The 21037-nt window shown below is 35.7% G+C and overlaps 1 long non-coding RNA gene across 1 annotated transcript; it reads right to left on the minus strand.

Moving 5' to 3' along the window:
* Nucleotides 1-18818: 18818 nt before the first annotated feature.
* On the minus strand, nt 18819-19936 carry LOC149240467 (uncharacterized). The gene is made up of 4 exons (XR_016245533.1): nt 19844-19936; nt 19562-19678; nt 19336-19398; nt 18819-19092 (listed from the first exon to the last, which is right to left on the minus strand). It is a non-coding gene; the product is annotated as an uncharacterized LOC149240467 (long non-coding RNA).
* Nucleotides 19937-21037: the final 1101 nt, after the last annotated feature.

Consider the following 21037-nt stretch of genomic DNA (forward strand, 5'->3'; position numbering starts at 1 on the left):
TTCCAGATCTAGGTTTTCTTTATCAAGAATTTCTTGTAGTTCATGATCCTCCAGGTCCATCTCATTTTGGGTCATTTCATGATCCATCTCCAGTTCTGCATCACTCATTATGGCTTCCTTCTGATAATCGATGTCTTGTGTGTTTTCCTGGTTTTCTTCAGATTCCTTGTCCGCAGGACTTCCTTCCATTGCTTGATGTTCTTTTGAGATCTCTTCATCTTCCTTAATCACTTGGAATTTGTTCTGACTGATTTGTTGACCTTCATCTTGATGTTGTTTTGGTCCTCTTTTGCCGCCCTTTCCACGATTCACCACTTTCTGAAAGCTATATGTTTCCTTCATTGTGTTATTTTTGCTCTTGCTTACTACTTTAATGAGTGGACAATCTCTAAGAAGGTGTTCATGTTCATGACATCTACGACATCTGAACGGAATGTGCTCATAATCTACTGTTTGCACCCATACTTCATCAAAAACTTCCAAGATCACCTCATCCAGTAGAGCTCCCGATAAATCCATTTCCACACATATTTTGGCAAATGAAGTATATTTTTCTTTTCTTGTGGCTTCAAAAGCTTTAACAAAACGACCTAATTTATTGCCAATAGCGGCCAACAATTCATTTTGCCAGTAATCAAGAGGTAGAGAATAGAGCCTTACCCAAACCGATACTGAAGTAAAAGTTTCATGTTCTGGAACAAAATTCATCATCCATGGCAACATGTAAAGTCCAGCTGCTGCATAGAAGTAAGGTCATCCTTCAAAAACTCTTTGATCAATATATATGCAAATCAATGCCACCCTTTATTCTTCAAGGACGCTGGTTATAGGCTTTGGCTTTTTAGCTAGAGGAACATGATTGCAAATTGAGGTGTGGTTTGGTGAGTCTTGTCTTTTCGAGCTAGTTGATCCTATTATATCCTAGTCGAGTCCCTATCCTACTCTATAACATTACTAAGTCATCACCATCGTGTATTTTTTTCTCAAAGAAGATTTAATAGAGGGGATTTCCTCTTGTCTTAATTCACAAATTTTTTTAGTGGTTTTACTCTTGATATTGGGGGGTTTGTTGGGGACAGGTTGTATGTCTCTCCCTTTCATCCCTATTTGAAGGGACCCATTAACACACCATCTTATGTGTCAGTGTTAGGGAGTTCCCTTTGACCAATTCCAGCTCAGCGACTCATCACAAGTCGCCCCTCGACAATAGCATGGTGGCCCTACCTCCAGAAAGAATTCATATGTCATACATGGGTTAGTCTAAATTTGTAAGAGATATTTAAGCTTATTAATGACCCAATTTCTTATGATCTTAGTTATTGTACAATGTCATCTAAGATCCCCTGAATATTACTTAATCCCAAAGTGGTTTACGTGAAAAGTATAAAATATTTACTAAAAAATGAGACTTCCATGCTTAGTACGCTATGCATTGATCAAGACCATATTATTTACTCAAACTAAATTATTTTCAATGCAATTTGTACAGGTATTTTAAGAATGAATAAGTGGGGGAGGATTAACGAGTTGGAAGTTGAAGACCCAGAAGATATGATACAATTTTCAGTAGAAGACTTAACATGGACAGAGATTGAGGGGGACCAAGTTGCAGTTATTCCATATTGTCGACTTGATGATTTCATAAGTGGAGAGGAATCAAATGAAAGTGCACCCACTCAATTTCTTCTTAAGAATCATCGAAGTAACAAAATAGAGGATATAAAACACACCAATTACTCAACATTCCTGGAGTATAGTGTGTGAGTCTCTATATGCTTTTTCAAGATACGTATAATTTCTTCAATATGCATAAATATTATATCTAATTTGTAGTAATTTTTTTACGTATAGTTATTGGTGTTCATATGGTCCACAGTCGACAAGGAGAATTAGGAGTGCATCATCAGATCCAAAGACAAACCACAATCGACATGAAAGTATTAAAGTTGGTTGCCAATGTCACTTCTTTGTGCGACGATTTCAAATGAGACCAGATGATGCTGTAATAATATATACTGGATGTAGACATATTGATAAATCCAATGTTATTTGTCATGGGACAGATGCAATCGGTAGGTCCATGAGATTCAATTATGCACCACATTTAAGTTGGGATATGCAATCTAGTGTCCAACATTTCGTTAAAAGAGGTTTTAATGTTACAATGATATGGGACAAGTTCATCTCTGATGTGAAGGATGGATCTGGTGAGTTATACACAGGGATACCTCGAGATACCTACATGACAAAAAAAGATATAAGTAACATTTGCAATGATATCATAAGGCTAGAGTATGTTAAAGATCAAAGTGATCCAAAGAGTGTAGAGTGCTGGTATAAGGAAAACCCAGAGAGTTTTTTCTTCTACCAAAAACAAGATCTTGTTGAAAATATCCCTTTTATCATAGGCATACAAACAAAGCGGATGTGTTCAATGATGCTGAAATACTCTCACAATAATATTATCTCAATGGATTCAACCTTTAGTACAAATAAGTATGGGGTGAGTACATATTTATCCTAAATCTGATTCGTTTATTTAACCTCATATTAATGCATGTATCTTATATAAATATAATTATGCACATTTTTTGTAATGCAGTATCAACTTTACACCTTAATGGTTTTCGAAGAACATCACAATGGGGTTCCAATAGCTTGGGTGATATCATCACGCAATACTATAGCTGATCTTTCTAAATGGATGTTGGCCTTACTTGCAATTGGAAACAAAGAGCAACCAGATTGGCATGTTCTTGCCTTCATCACAGATGATGCTACTACCGAAATTGAAGCATTGAGGTGATGTGTTTATTATTTTTATAAGAGGCATAAAAAATATTGTTAATGTATAATCTCTCTAAAAATTATGTTATTGCAGGTCTTCAATCAAGTGCAAAGTATTATTATGTGTGTGGCATGTTCATCGTGCATGGTTGAAAAATGTTGGAAACAAGGTCAAAGGGAGGGAAAACCAAATACGCATTTTTCGTGGTTTAGGAGAAATCATGCACATGTGTAAAGATGATGAATCTGTGAGAAAGAAAGTTGAAAGCTTATTTGAAGAATTCATTGAACAAAAAACATTTTTGGAATATTTTAGAAATACTTGGTTATCCAACAACCAAATATGTAAGCTTCTTATTGGTGGTTTTAATGACTCTATTTTTCATGTCATATGCATACTTATTAATATATAACTAATAAATTTCTTTCTACAGATATGTGGGCAAAAGCATACAGAAATTTTCCACATTCAAATCAAGATACGAACAATGCCATTGAATCTTACCATCGGTATATCAAGGAAAGGTACCTATGTGAGAAGAACAATGCATGCTACAGAAGGGTTGATTGGTTAATTTATGTTTTGTTGAGAAAGGTTGTATTATTTTACAATCATATGCACTATTTAAAAGAAGCTGGTTTTGTACGACCCAGAAAAATACAGGAACAATTGAATTCATCCATGTGTAGAGCTAAGAAAATCCCAAATGAAGATTGTGTGCCTGATGAAAAGAGTAATGACTACTGGGTTTGTAGCCAAAATAAGGATACTCGTGACATTTGGTACAATGTCATATATAAGGGTTCTAATCTACACTTCTGCAATTGCAATTGGGCCCTAAATGGAAATATCTGTAAACATGTATTGAAAGTTGAGATGTTAGTGAGTAACACTATTTTGGGTGAAAATGTAGCACCTGGTGTCACTGATCCCATGACAGAAAGGCCTAGAATTTTATTTCATTTGAATGAAACACCTATATTGGTCCCATAAATCCAAACAGAGCTTTCGCCATGCTTTGATTCTCCTCCCAATCTGAATTATCATACTGAAACAAGCATTGATAATTCATAGAATTTCTCATATAATGTTGAATCGACCAATGTACGACAAGATAGTGCATTCTCTGAACATGATGAGATGAAACGTGTTAACTCATCAACTCTTGAGAAATTGAGATCCATAATACCTACAAATTTGGAACAGGCATATGCATTGAACAACTTGGTAGACAAAGCATGTCGAGAATACAACAAAATGTTTTTCAATACTATAACTCCATCCAAGATCACTACCAAGAGAAAACATAGTTTCTTGAGTCTAGTAAATAAAAAGAGGTGATGTGGTCGCAAGTCAAAATCAGGGACAGATATACTACAATTTGAAAGGGTTGGACGAGTTCATGCAAGGAAAAAAAGAATGGATGAACAATTGGAGTCATCTTCTCAAAAACAAAGAAATGTGGACCACGCGCCTGAGATAATGCAAGATTCTATTATACCCAATATTGGTATGGAAATTTCATGCTATGCATTGTTTTACGTTAAATGCGATATATTAGCATGTTCAACACATTTGCATGACTATATGAACTATTTTTATTGTTACAGCTGAGGGACCCACATCTCACAACATTCCAAATTTTCGAATTCATTTATTTGATGAACATGATATTGAAAAAAGGTCTAGCATTGGGAACATTGCTTCAGCCATTAACACCCCAATATCCTCCCCAAGGGTGCTCCCCCCTATTGTTGAACCAATTAGGATGTATCATCGCCCACACCCACCACCTTTTTCCTCCATAAATTCTTCCATGCCTATAACCACCTCTGTGATACCTTCCCAATGCTCACCCCTACCCTTCAATCATCCACCATTCTCATTTTTTCAATCGTCCACCCTTAACATTCCAATTTCCCCCCTAGGTTAATCCCCCAGCCTACAATGATTCCCACTATCGTAAAACCGGTGGGGGTGTATCGTTGCCCGCACCCACTACCTTTTCCCTATTTCAAATCCACCATGCCTTTATCCAGCACCCCTGAACCATGCCTATATCCGTCACGAAGTGCTCCGCCATCTACCCATGAAGGGTTGTCTTCCCCATTGCCTCAAATCCTCACGGTGAGAATGAGTATTTGATCAAAATATCATCATGAATTAATGAAATTGATTATATGCCTTTCAATTTTTACAACTAATTGATTATTGTAATTTTTTGCAGAGATATCAATTTGGAAATCCACCTGGGATTGCCAAGAGGGACGAGGGTGACTTATAGACCCATACTTTAGATCGATCATGATGTTGCTTTTCCATTATGTCATTTATGGGCATGAGATTCCATTATTTATGTTGGAAATGAAGTTCTATTTTGTAAAAAAGAAACATGTATAGTTGGACCTATTTTGAATAAAAATACATAAATTTATATTTGTGTTTATGACAACATTTTCATTGAATTTTAAATCCTTATGTGGATGCGATGTTATATTCTATCAATGTTACATTACTTTTGATGAATAATTGTAACGGATTTTGTTTTTATTATTTACAAATTATCAATTTTATAAGTTAAGTTACTTTTATATTTATATCTTATTTGATGTTTAAAATGTAATCTTAAGACTTATACCTCGCACCTCAAGATTAATCTGTCTAAAAATACATATGCTTTTCAAACTTGATACTAGATAAAAAAACAATAACCACACATTACAATCCAATATCACTTTAAAAATATTCTTACCAAGTCTCTTAACAAATATGTAACCGTAGATATTTTTATCATAAGCTACCATACAATAACGACTCTTAAGTATAAACAAAATATATATCGAAAAACAGTTTCTATATATGCGCAATTCCTGTATATGGAATCTGCGCATTTGCGATGTAGATACATGAACGACGTGCATATACAGAAGATATGCACATACAGGAAAGTTAGGGATATGCGGAAGACATGCGCATATCTTCTGTATATGCCCAATTTCCGTATATGCGGAATTTTTGTATATGGAATCTGCGCATCTGCGATGCAGATACATGAATGACGTGCATATACGGAAGATATGCACATACAGGAAAGTTAGGGATATACGGAAGATATGCGCATGTATTTCCGTATATGCCCAATTTCCGTATATGCGCATATCTTCTGTATATGCGCAATTTCCGTATATGCGCAATTCCTGTATATGGAATCTGCGCATCTGCGATGCAGATACATGAACGACGTGCATATACGGAAGATATGCACATACAGGAAAGTTAGGGATATACGGAAGACATGCGCATATCTTCTGTATATGCACAATTTCCGTATATGCGCACATCTTCCGTATATGCACAGTTTCCGTATATGCGCACATCTTCCGTATATGCACAGTTTCCGTATATGCGCAGATACATAAACGAAGATATGTACAATTTCCATATACAGGAATTGCGCATATACGGAAACTGTGCATATACGGAAGATGTGCGCATATACGGAAATTGCGCATATACGGAAGATATGCGCATATCTTCCGTATATCCTTAACTTTCCTGTATGTGCATATCTTCCGTATATGCACGTCGATCATGTATCTGCATCGTATATGCGCAGATTCCATATACAAAAATTGTGCATATACGGAAAGTTAAGGATATACGGAAGATATGCGCATATCTTCCGTATATGCCCAATTTTCATATAGGCGCATATCTTCCGTATATGCCCAATTTCCGTATATGTGCACAATTTCCGTATACAGGAATTGCGCATATACGGAAACTGTGCATATACGGAAGATGTGCGCATATACGGAAATTGGGCATATACGGAAGATATGCACATGTCTTCCGTATATCCCTAACTTTCCTGTATGTGCATATCTTCAATATATGCACGTAGTTCATGTATCTGCATCGCAGATGCGCAGATTCCATATACAGGAACTGCGCATATACGGAAATTATGCATATACGGAAGATATGCGCATATACGGAAATTGGGCTATACGGAAAAACATGCGTATATCTTCCGTATATCACTAACTTTCCTGTATGTGCATATCTTCCGTATATGCACGTCATTCATGTATCTGCATCGTAGATGCACAGATTCCATATACAGAAATTGCGCATATACGGAAATTGGGCATATATGGAAGATATGCGCATATCTTCTATATATGTCCAATTTCCGTATATGCGCAATTTCTGTATATGGAATCTGCGCATCTGCGATGTAGATACATGAACGACGTGCATATACGGAAGATATGCACATACAGGAAAGTTAGGGATATACGGAAGATATGCGCATGTCTTTCCATATATGTCCAATTGTCGTATATGCGCATATCTTCCTTATATGCACAATTTCCGTATATGCGCAATTCCTGTATATGGAATCTGCGCATCTGCGATGCAGATACATGAACGAAGTGCATATACGGAAGATATGCACATACAGGAAAGTTAGGGATATATGGAAGATATGCACATATCTTCCGTATATGCGCACATCTTCCTTATATGCACAGTTTCCGTATATGCGCAATTCCTGTATACGGAATCTGCGCATCTACGATGTAGATACATGAACGACGTGCATATACGGAAGATATGCACATACAGGAAAGTTATGGATATACGGAAGACATGCGCATATCTTCCGTATATGCCCAATTTTCGTATATGCACAATTTCTGTATATGCGCATATCTTCCGCATATGCGCAATTTCCGTATATGCGCACATCTTCCGTATATGCAAAGTTTCCGTATATGCGCAATTTCTGTATATGGAAATTGTACATATCTTCGTTTATGTATCTGCGCATATACGGCAACTGTGCATATACGAAAGATGTGTGCATATACGGAAATTGGACATATACGGAAGATATGCGCATGTCTTCCGTATATCCCTAACTTTCCTGTATGTGCATATCTTCCGTATATGCACGTCGTTCATGTATCTGCATCGCAGATGCGCAGATTCCATATACAGGAATTGCGCATATACAGAAACTGTGCATATACGGAAGATATGCGCATATACGGAAATTGAGCATATACGGAAGATATGCGCATATCTTTCGTATATCCCTAACTTTCCTGTATGTGCATATCTTCCGTATATGCACGTCGTTCATGTATCTGTATCGCAGATGCGCAAATTCCATATACAAAAATTGCCCATATACGGAAATTGCCCATATACGGAAATTGGGCATATACGGAAGATATGCGCATATACGGAATATGGAATCTGCGCATCTGCGATGCAGATACATGAACGACGTGCATATACAGAAAATATGCACATACAGGAAAGTTAGGGATATATGGAAGATATGCGCATGTCTTTCCGTATATGCCCAATTTCCATATATGCACATATCTTCCATATATGCACAATTTCCGTATATGCGCAACTCCTGTATATGAAATTTTCACATCTGCGATGCAGATACATGAACGACGTGCATATACGGAAGATATGCACATACAAGAATGTTAGGGATATACGGAAGACATGCGCATATCTTTCATATATGCCCAATTTACGTATATGCGCACATCTTTCGTATATGCACAGTTTCCGTATATGCGCAATTCTTGTATACGGAAATTGAGCATATACGAAAATTGTGCATATATGGAAGATATGCGCTTATATGGAAATTGGTCATATACGGAAGATATTATCTTCCATATATGCCCAGTTTCTATATATGCACAATTTCTGTATATGGAATCTGCGCATATACGATGCAGATACATGAATGACATCATATACGAAAGATATTCACATACAAGAAAGTTAGGGATATACAGAAGATATGCGCATATCTTCCATATATGCGCAATTTTCGTATATGCACATATATTCCGTATATGCGCATAATTTTCGTATATGTCCAATTTCTGTATATGCGCACATCTTCCGTATATGCACAGTTTTCGTATATGCGCAATTTCTGTATATGGAAATTGTATATATCTTCGTTATACAATTTCCATATACAGAAATTGTGCATATACGGAAACTGTGCATATACAGAAGATGTGCGCATATACGGAAATTGGGCATATACAGAAGATATGCGCATGTCTTCCGTATATCCTTAACTTTCCTGTATGCGCATATCTCCCTCTCATACTCGGATGAATGCTGTGATGACATGACTGCAAGGTGAGCTGTGATGAGGCTGCCCCTTTGATGATGGTGTGAGGTTGGGTGCCTTTGTAGTATCTGTTACCAAGGGGAAAAAATGAAACAGGGAATGTTAGGAAGGGAGTGATGAAATGGGAATAGGGGTTATAGGGAGAAATTTGTTAGGGATGTGGGAGGAGTTTGGGATTTTTGATAGGGTAGGGTTTGGGGTTTCTATTGAGCAATAGGAGGGAAAAGGGAATAACAGCGGTGATAGGAAAAATGGCATAGGGGAACAAGGGAAAAAGATAAGGAAGGGAAAAGGGGACCTTGACATCAACAATACAATTGCACAACCCTAGCAAAATGGTCTCTTGGTGTCTTCATATGGTTGCCTTAAGAGTTTTGTTTCATCTCCATCATTGGGCATAAAACCACCATGTCTTTAACAAATTTGATGAAAAAGTGGGTTAATAGAGCCTACCTTGCAAATTTATGTGCTTCCCAAAAAATTTGAGTGAATTTGGCACGTTCTGGGCACTTTGGTTCTGTGCGCCGCGCCTCTGTCTGTGTGCGCCGCGCTCTAGTTTGTGTGCGCTGTGCTCCGGCTGTGCGCCGCGCGCGTTATAACTTTGAACTGGGGGCAGGGGATGTGTGCGCCACGCCCTGCGTGTGCGCCACGTCCTGCGTGTGCGCTGCGCCCTTAACCTCACCTCCAACCGACCTTTTGCTGCTTGTTTACTTCTCGGCCTGTATGCGCCGCGCCCTGGGTGTGCGCCGCGCGCGTTACAACTTTGAATTTAGTGTAATTTTGGTTGCTTAAGAGAAATATTGGTTTTAGGTTTCTTTAATCTAACCCTTTTCAACGTTTACAACAATAAATTAATTTAAAGTTCAAATGTTTTTAAATATTTTTCTAATTATTTGAGTATATTTTTGAAATATAAAAAAATAATAATAAAAACAATAATTCTTAATCAAAAGTTCAATTTTTATTTTAAGTTTATTAAAAAATATTTATTAAAAAAAATAATACATTTTATTCAAATTTATGTTTCAACACCTCCTAAGCTTAATGGTTTTTTAAATGTTTATCAATTAATTACTAACAACAAAGAAGCTTTTAGCAAATATCTAATTCATAACACTATATTTAACAAACAATTAATTCATGACATTGTATTAATTAATTATATTGTAACAATGATGATTAATGTCCACTAAGACCACAAGAAAGAATGAGCTTTGAGTTATAAAAAGTAGGTAAGTTGTCTAATTACTCTTGTCTGCCTTGATTTGATTTCCAATAAAATTATAAGGGCTATGTAGTATCCATAAGTACTTCATAAAGATAGCCGAAGAAGAAACGAAACTTACACGGTACACCTTTCTATAATATAAATATTAAAAACCAAGATCGATCTATCTTAAGTAAGCATCTATCAATCTATGAGAGGAACAAAACTTTCATAACTTTGCACTAAACAAGAGTTTTTCACATTTAGAGATTTGATCCCTTTCGGTTTTTGGTTGATTCTAGGTTAAGATGGATATACTCTCGTAGAAAACAAATTTATAGTTTAGTTGATTTTTCCAATTATAACAATATGGAATCTCTCATGAAATAAGTATTTTGATGTTTATCATGTATTAATGCCTTATAGTATTTATAATCGATTTAATTTGTAAAATTGCATTAGTTATGCGTGGATTTCATTTTTTTCTCTCTTCATCTAATTTTGTAATAGCCTTTAAATAGACTCCATGATAGTAGAGATGTTCTCATAAGCCTTTCGTTATATTTAAACAATAATAATAAAATACTTCCATTAAAAAGAAATACAAATAAACTTTAAACTAAAAATTACATTAGTTTTAGAGTAAATTTACATTTATATTTTGGAATTAAAATTAGAAATAAAAAAAATTGTTGATTTTATTACATTATAATAATAATAATAATAAATTGCTTTTTAATTATACATTTCTTATAAAAACATATGACAAAATGTGTGCTTAGTTTATGACAAGAAAATTCATAAAGACTTATTTATGCTAATGGTTTTTCTTAACCATTATATTAGAAAAATGTTTTTTTTATTGGTTGACAATAAACTAAAAAAATTGGAAGTATGTAGGATGTGTTCATAGTTCATTGCATAGATAGTAGTGAGATGATCTACAACATAGTATATAGGAGATGTTGTCACATGTCTAGGACAATAATAACAATAAAATCATAAATTAGTGTGTACATATGTCCATGACTATATTTAAAAAACTAAACCAACATAGATCTATCTTAAGTCTATATCTATGAAGCACCAAAGATGGATCAAATTTATTAAAGTGTAATTTTTTTAATCTTTTAATATTAAGGAATTAATACATGGCATAAAATTAATGATAAAAAAAAATTATACCTTAATAAATTTGAATTTCGTATGGATTTGGGTTTAAGATGGACATGATAATAATGTGTATACACGTCAAATATCTCTCTATTTTTCCTCTTCTCACGTCACATATTTTCCTCTTCTCACTTTCTCCTCATTCTCCACTCATGCACCTGCGACCCCCTTGTGCCCACGTCTCTTTGTCTCACATATCCTCCTTCTTCTTACCTCTCTCAACTTTTCCACTCATGTCCATCCACTTTCTCTCTTCGTTCACCTCCTCTACCAAGCCCTTAAACATAAGTTATCCTTCTACCCCTCACCTACACCTTCTCCTAAGAAACAACATTTTTCATTCCCCTCTTCCTTACCCTTACCTCCTCACCTCTCCTCCAACTTCCGATTCATCCTATCTCTCCCTTTCCATTGGCTCCTCCCTCCTTCCTTCATCCACACCACCCCCCCACCCCTACCCATCTATCCTTCACCTATTTTCATCTCCTTCCCCTTTTCCCCTCTCACTACACCTCATGATGTTGTCGTAGCCTAGTCTTGCCTATCTACCTCTCTTCTCCCCCTTCATGCTTTGCATCTCATTCCCATTGACATTTATTTTATTATCACCTCCTATCCTCACCCTTCTACGTATTTTCCCTCGTTTCCTCCATTCCCACGAATCCGCCTCCCTTACCCATCAATCCTTTAACTCTTCTCAAGTCCTTAGTCCATTACATCTCACCTCCCTCTTTCCCTCCCTCACCTCCTCCCCACAAATGACTTATTAAGGGAATTATTTTCCTCTAATTGGGTATATAGGTATTTATAACTATTTTTAGCAGTAGGTATGGGTCTTCATGCCTTATACATGGTTGTGGGTGGAATGAAGAATGCTAGGCACTAAAGGAATATTCTAGCCATCTAGGGCCAATACAAATGTCTCAAACAACCACACATCACCTCTTGAAAGTATCATTATCCTATTATTATCGATGTTACTGCACTATTAGGTGGTTTTGAGAAAGGATATGTCCCCAGGCCTTGGAAACTATAACGTCCCTATTTTAATTCCCATTAATTGTATTGCTATTGTGCAAATTTTATTTAGGTTGGTGAGATAGTTTGTTGTGGGTTGGAGATCATACATTTATTTATATGGTTGAGGCCCAAACTTGGCATGTAAATTGTATGTTGAATTTATTTATAAACACAAATCATTGGTTATATATACCACTCTCTATGCCCCTCAATCCTTTCCCATCCATATCCATTAACCTTCGTATCCACTCTCCTCCACTCCCAACCCATTTAAGAACTCCATCCCTTCTACCCCTCATCTCCACTCTCCCTTATTCCACTATATTTTCCCTTTCCCTCTAAGTCACATTTTTCTCCTATCTCCTCTATCATCTCCTTTGTCCATCTTTACCCTCCCACTTAGCCCTTCCTCCTATTGTTCATGCTCACTACTCCCCTCTCCTAACTATCTACCCTTACCATTTTCTCACCTCCTCCTCCTTTTCCCCTTTTATCGTTAGGTATCAGACTCAAGGCCCTAATAAGGTTTGAGGGGAAATTAAGACTCAGTTGAATTAAGCCTCTCTCTCTCTCTCTCTAACCTCGTCAACTTTTTAACATCCCCAACACTTAACCCCATTGAAATTCTAAGTCTAATTAATTAGGTTATTGATCCTTTTAAGAACACCTAAATGTAAATGGGAAAAATACTCAAAATAATTGTAATTATAGTTTAAACACTAGATAATGAAGCAGTGAAGGATTGATATGATATAGACCATGAGAATTCATGAGGAGGAGGGTAGCAAAAAAAAAGAGGATAGCTAACTTTCCTATCCTTCTTGAAATTAATTTTATAACCCATGATGTTTTAGTTCGACTACCCAACATCCAACGAAGTTACGAAAAGGATAGGGAAGGAGGTACCATGTTACCCTAAGCATGGGTTGTGTACCCTGTAGCAAGTCTTGTTTGACTCCACAGTCTAAGGAGGGACCTTGGAGCTCTCATGCAAAGAAAATGGTCATGAAAAAAGAAGGGAAAATGTTCACTAGAGATACATTGTGTGTGAATTATGAACCATCACATGCTATAGAGTGATAACAACTTGTGAACCCACAAATAGTAGTTCGGCGTTTGAATACTAAACTACAGGACTTGTGGAAGAGTGACCTGAACAAAGGGAGAAAAACAATCCCTTAGGTCATGACAAGCCTATGAGGGAGTCCATGTTTAAAATATGTTAGTGGTGGAAACTAGGGAGGGATCCATCAAAATGAGTCAATTAGACCAAGAGGAAATCAATTGTTTGGTTGTATTTTGTGTGCAAAGAAATGGAGAGAAGGAGATTCATCAAGGTATTCACGGAAGCAATGAAGGTGTTTTCTTATTCTATGCATTCCTTCAATGGGAATATTTTGTTGTGTCATGATCCTAGGTTCAGTTCTTGAGAGGTAGCATTCATGTTTCTTGAACATGATGGAAGGAGAGTGGCCTTCATGCTTACACCACGTCGTTCATGTATCTGCATCGTATATGCGCAAATTTCATATACAGAAAATGCACATATACGGAAATTGTGCATATACCGAAGATAACTTTCGTATATGCGCAATTTTTGTATATGTGTAATTTATGTAATATAATTTTCACATATACGATGTAGATACATGAACGACGTGCATATACGGAAGATATGCACATATAGGAAAGTTAGGGATATACAGAAAATATGCACATATCTTCCGTATATGCGCAATTTCCGTATATGCACAATTTCCGTATATGAAATTTGTACATATCTTCGTTCATGTATCTACATCGTATATGCACAAATTCCATATACAGAAATTGCGCATATACGGAAATTGTGCATATATGGAAGATATGCGCGTATATGGAAATTGCGCATATACAGAAGATATGCGCATATCTTCCGTATATCCCTAACTTTTCTGTATGTGCATATCTTCCGTATATGCACGTCATTCATGTATTCTTCATGCTCGGTGTGTATGCATTCCAAACTTTTGAAAAAATAATAAATCCACATTAATTGCATGCTCCTAAGTTCAAGTTACTAGGTTGTTACACTACACAACCCTAATTTCTATTCCCAATGAACTTAGACAACTTATGAGAGTATAAATAAGGTTTATGTGATGGAGAAGGGGGAATTGACCATTTTTGTAGCTTTATTTTGGAGCATTATATTGAAAATTTAACCTTGGATTTTATGGTTCTCTTCTACATAAACCTTTGTTTATAAAGTTGACTCTCTTACTCAAATTTGATATGTAATCCCTTATTGGTTTTCCTTTTCACATATAATGAGGAGTTGTAATTAAAGTTGAAGTCTATAAGTGGTCTAGGTTAGGAGGAACACAACCTTTGTTGATGAAGGCATTGGAATTATATCAAGTATTGCCCACACACATTAACACACGTGCACACACACACACACACATGAAGCGATCTCTTCTCTCCCAAAAGAAACTATGTTGTAATTCATTTAATTTAATTACATGATTTAGAAGAGAAATTAATTACTTGATATTAATTAATATTAGTTAGTTACAAGTGTTCTTGATGATGATGATGATGGTTAACGTCCACTGAGACCAAATTGGTCTATCGGACCTACAATTTTCTTAATTTTTACTTGTCTGGCTCCTCGTCTTTCTTGGCGAGATTGGTGTTGTAGCTTTCTTTCTTTTCTCTACGGTCTTCCAACTTCCTTTGTCTTGCATCTCCTTCATCTCTTCTGGTCCTTGGGACATTGGTGTCTTAGCTTCGCGATCTATAGTCGGAGAAGTTTGGTTTAGGAGATCTGCTTTGCTGTTAAATGAAGATTTATTTTCTGCGGTATTCAAATCCTCATAAATGTTGATTTGTTGGGGCGGGCTTTCTCCTTGCTTGCTTTGAGAGTTGTTTCCTTCTTCCTTGATTTCTTGTGACTCAGAGTTTTCTCTAGAATATTCTTCTTTGATGACAGTGTAGTGTTCTTTTTGTGCTCCTTCCCACCATGTAGATCTGTGGTGGTTTTTTCTAGCAAAATTTTTCTCAGAGGCTTTTGGGCAATTTTTGGCTAGATGCCCCGTCTCAAAGCACGATCGACATCTGAAGAGGACACTTTCATAATCAAGCTTCTGGTTCCACACATAGTCTTTACTTGTTAGGTTTATTTCAGCTGGGAATCCGGCGCTGAAATCCATTTCCACACAGATGCGTGCATAGGTGGTTCTGGCATATTCCTCTGTTTCTGGGCACCTGCAATAAAATTTCCCAATTGCATTTCCGATGGCTTTTAGTGAGGAGAGATTCCAGAGATGCAAGGGTAGGCTTGGCAATCTCACCCAAACTGGTGCTGAGGTTATCACTGCTGTAGAGGGATCGAATGATGGGTTCCATGGCTTCATGAATAGGCCTGATTTTTCCCAAAACCAAGGGCCGGAATCTAGAATACATTGTCTGCTTTCAGGATTTTCAAAATCTACTATAAAGAAACCTCTAGCACAGGGGTAGATATTAATTTCATCAGAAATGATAGGCTTCCATACCTCCGAGATCCAATTGTGGAGTGCTATCAGCTGCGGCCAAAAACCATTGAACCGGCAAATTAGGGCACTTTCGGAGAACTTCAAAGCTTCATCGAGTGAGTCCTGGACCACTTGGATAGTGGGAGCTGGGGCTTCACTCACGATATGGGCAGGAGATTGCCCTCCAGAGGCGGATGAGCCACCAGTTATTTTTGCGAAGCTCGGAGCCATATTTTACGCAGATCTGCACCAGATCGAAAGCCAAACCGCAGATCCGATCCCACTCAACGGCAGATACTGAAGAGATACGAGCCGCAGCTCAAACCGCAGATCTGGAGAGATACGCAGCTCAAGCCGCAGATCTGAAGAGATGAAGAGATACGCAGCTCAAGCCGCAGATCTAAAGAGATGTGACCCAATGAAGTTTTCGAGTGCCGCAGATCGGAAGAATGCGAAGATCTTTTCGAGTGCCGCAGATCGGAAGAGTGCCGCAGAACCTCGGAAGAGTGCCGCAGATCTGAAGAGATGAAGAGATACGCAGCTCTCGAGTGCCGCAGATCGGAAGAATGCGAAGATCTTTTCGAGTGCCGCAGATCAATAAACAAAAACTATCAACCTCTCGGAAGAGTGCCGCAGAACCTCGGAAGAGTGCCGCAGATCGGAAGAGTGCCGCAGGAGTGTCGCAGATCAATAAACAAAAACTCGAAGATATGTTATGTAAAATGTTTCCAACCTCGGAAGAGTGCCGCAGAAGAGATACGAGCCGCAGCTTATACTGTAAATGGTTTGAGCAATGTCATGTGATGATTTTGAGCATATTTCTATAGAAGTTTGGAGCATGCAAGACTTTATCTATACAATTACAAATCCAACCAAGGGACCAACTAATTGGTGAAAGGTATTCTTCCCTGTCCATTATTTATATCTTTGGCATAATAACTTAATCTTAAAATTTGAGTAATGAGTCTTCTTATTTTCTTTGTCATTAACTTGACCCTGATAAACTAGGGATCATTCTTTGTCAACCACCCCGGACTTTCCCAAGAAAACTTTCTTTGTATTTTGATTTGTTTGTTATATATATCTATATATTATATATATGTGTGTGTGTGTGTGCTAACTTTCATTTTAATGTTGTTTGTTAGTTCTTCAATGTATCTATGTGAATGAGAAGCACCATTAATGACACACTTAGCCATCCATAGTAACACTAAAAGAGGTGCTACTATTACATGACAATGCATTACATGACTTACAAAAAGAAAAAAATGCGATGGTGGTGTGTTTCTCTAGTAAAGTAGCAACACCTACTGTGTTATACCCTAATTATCCCATGTCCATCAATATGCACTTCTCATTCACTTAGTGTAGTTATCAAAGATGTGTGATACACATTATCATATGGGAGTATTGCAATAAGTGCTCCCATACATTTGTTAATGTACCAAAGAGCATAGTAAATTTATGCACATTTCATATATGACTATTTGATGCACTTCAAACGATAGTGAGTTTTGTTAATTGATGTGACCTGTGTACATGCTTAGAGTTAGCATGGTTTGAATTCCAAGGTGACACTATTAAGAACTTTTTAAAAGAAAAAGAAAGAAAATAGAAATGTAGGCTAATTTTAAATGTTTAGCTAGTTAAAACAACTATCAATATATGGTATCTATGTAGATGAAAACTATAGATTTATATGTTTGCCAAATTTCTAAAAATAAATCAAATATATTATGGAATAGAAGGAATAATGAAATATAACAATTCAATAACACAAGACAAAGAAGTGCTCATACTAGAATATAAAGCATCAGTGCTTGTATGTGTGTGGTGCATTATATACAATTTAAAATGAAAAGTTTAATGTGATATATCTTTTTAAACCCTACCATGGTGCCCCACTTATTATATTGAAGGTACAATAAATATTATTTTATAAAACAACTTAACCTACCTTAGTGCACATAGGAGGGTAATACATGGCTATGATGGTATCTTTCATATATAACATTGGCCAAATTTTTTGAAACCTTTACAACATACCATAGAACAATCTACATTAATATAACTCTATTTAACGCATTGAAAATAATTTATTAAAAAAAATTGTTGATATTAACATGAATAAGCACTAACAAAAATATATTTAGTAAAACTTTAACCTAAATTTACTTATTAAAAATATAATATAAATAAACTAATTTTATTAAAGCATTTTACATATTAATATTTAATATTTTTTGAATAAATTATCTATTAAATTTGAAACAAAACATTATTTAAATCTAAATTGAAATTGTTGTAAACTTACATTTTAATAATAATTAAGTTTTCACAATTATCAAATTTACCTTAATCTTAACTAAAGTATTTGATTTCAATTTTGTTAAAATTGGTGAAAAGTGCATATGTAAATAAATGACAGATACACAAAATGCTTTAGATAATTGTTATTATTATAATATACGGAATCAAATATACATGAGTTTGGATTGTATTAAAGTTCATTATCGCCCTTACATCGAGGTGTTAATGTACCAAAGAGCATAGTAAATTTATGCACATTTCATATATGACTATTTGATGCACTTCAAATGATAGTGAGTTTTGTTAATTGATGTGACCTGTGTACAGGGAATTGATGCCACAGATCGGCACCTATGAATACATAAGATGATATAACTTATATTGTGAAGCATTGTTCTGTGCCTAGTGTGTTCTACTTGTCTGGCTCCTTCAACATTTTCTATTCAAACAATGTTTTCATCACCCAAGGGGGTTTTGATATTGTGGTATGACTCAACATAACAGATGCCTTCAACTAGACAAAATTAGAATATCTTAAAATACTTATGTACAACGGATAGAAGCTTTCTGTGTATTGTTGTACCTTATTGTGAAGTAAAACTGTGATCAACAATCTAATAAAAGAAAGTTAATATATTGAAACTGTCCTTGTAGCCCCTTTATAGACAAAACAATGGCTAAAGTTATATTATTGTAGCCTAAGTCATTTAAACTTGCTGGAATGTTTAGCCTTCAAAGTAGCAAACCTAGTGGGTTTAGTGAGAGCAATGGTAGTTGAGCATATATGCTCTATGTATTGTTTGCGTGACTTGAACCCACGTGCTTTCAAGTCCTTTGGCGTGATTTTGATCCTTTTAACCATAGCATCAACATTTATCTTTTTTGTTTTCTCTGGAAATTAAAACATTATCAATAAATATCAAAATCCACATAGATATAATGAAAATATGCGGACCATGTAACGAATATGGAAAGACAATTCATTGACTAGCTATCAATAAATATCAAAATCTATATAGATATAATGAGAATATGGTGAACATGTAACGAATATGAAAAGAAAATGCATTAACTAGTCATAAAAAAATATGTCAATTTTATTATGAGCTAAGATATGTAGTATATAACTTACCTCTCTTAATTTATCTTGAAGTCTAGGTGAATGGCGCAATGGTTGAGGAGAATGTGATTTTTGCTAAGTATCATGTCCACCATCATACATGTGGAAAGGTGTTTTAGGAGATGTATATTCATTACTCTGAACATTAGATTATACATAGATATAAGTATGTGACTCAAATAGAATTAAATGTAAAAATATGATAAAATTATAAGAGTATAAATAAATATAATCTTACCTTGCATTGTGACATTGGACGTGAAGATGGTTGTAGCATTTGAACCATTTCATTTCCATTTTTCTTAAGGCTTCGACAAGGGGTTTTCATTGATTGTGATGGTTCCAAAGGGAACACCTGCACCATAAATAAGAAATAACACACACACACATAATAAAAAAAAATCAAGGATAACGATATATAATACAGAACATCCATTTCTCATCCCATCATTATGGTAAAACATAACAATTTATATATTAATGTTTTTAGTGGAATAGGTTATATGGATTAAAAACTTACTCGCCCAGTAACCCCTTGAAAACCTTGAAATCTAGGTGAGCGTCGTAATAGTTGGTGGCTTGAATTTGGGGAATTTTGTTGATTAGGCTATGCATATCAATAACAATGAGAAATTAATATACAATTATAATAAATATAAATATTATTTAATGTTAAAATGTCTAAAAAATCAATATATGCAAAAAAATGGACTCAACTGTGTTGTCATTGTCCTGATTAGTTTCATCAAAGTTTAATATATGGTTGTGCCCATCTAATCCTTCTTCCCCCACATCATCGGGAACCTCAGTGCTTGCTTTCTCTTTTAAAGTAATATCTATGTGCTTCATTGTCTCCATACGTCTACGAGGTAGACTTTGATCCCAACGTTGAATTTTTTCACAAATCCTTTGCTTTGAAGTATCATTAAGCTGATCAAATGTAACAACTGACTGTGAAAACAAGTTTCAATGAGTTTAGTCCACAACAATAAATCAATATTAATAGAAAACATACACAGATAAATACTTACAGCTGAAAGAATTTCTTCATTGACAATATTAATAAAAAATCATATACAAATAAATACTTACAGCTGAAAGAATTTCTTCATTGACAAATCTTTTATATGCTTGTTGGTGTGCACGACATAGCCTTGCATCTAAATCATATTGTATTTTGGCATTTTTCCTTTTAACTGCACTTGTTGATTTGACCGCCCATGTAGCATTTGCATCTCTTACTCGACCTCTTTGACATGGAGGAATTGGTGGGAGATTGTGGGTGGTAGTCCGATGATGATTAAGGCCAGATAGCTTAGATCGACTCAAGTTCCCCGCACAGCCACCAACAAGACAAGTGAACACTTGCTTGGTGCCTTTGATAGTTACCTCCCATTCATGTCTAATTTCCTCCATTTTCTTACTTCCTTATAAATGAATATGTAAACAACAATGTTGTTAAAAACATCATAAAAACACTTTAAAGTAAAAATCAATATTCATATCTATTTTTTTGTGGTTACCATAACTATCCGGCTTATCCCAGCATCATCATTCCACTTAAAATTAGAAAGGAGAAGAAAAGCTTGGACAGCCAAGGCTTGTAAGCCTCCGGTAATTGTAAGGCCATTACTGTTGCACATCCGACAAGGACAAAGTCTGTAAGTGCTTTCATCAACTGATTTTAGTCTGAATATCTAAAGTGTTAATATTT

This window comes from Pinus tabuliformis, chromosome 8 (genome assembly GCF_031772625.1).
Source record: "Pinus tabuliformis cultivar Carrire ecotype Pingquan chromosome 8, CPIR1, whole genome shotgun sequence".
NCBI lineage: Eukaryota > Viridiplantae > Streptophyta > Pinopsida > Pinales > Pinaceae > Pinus > Pinus tabuliformis.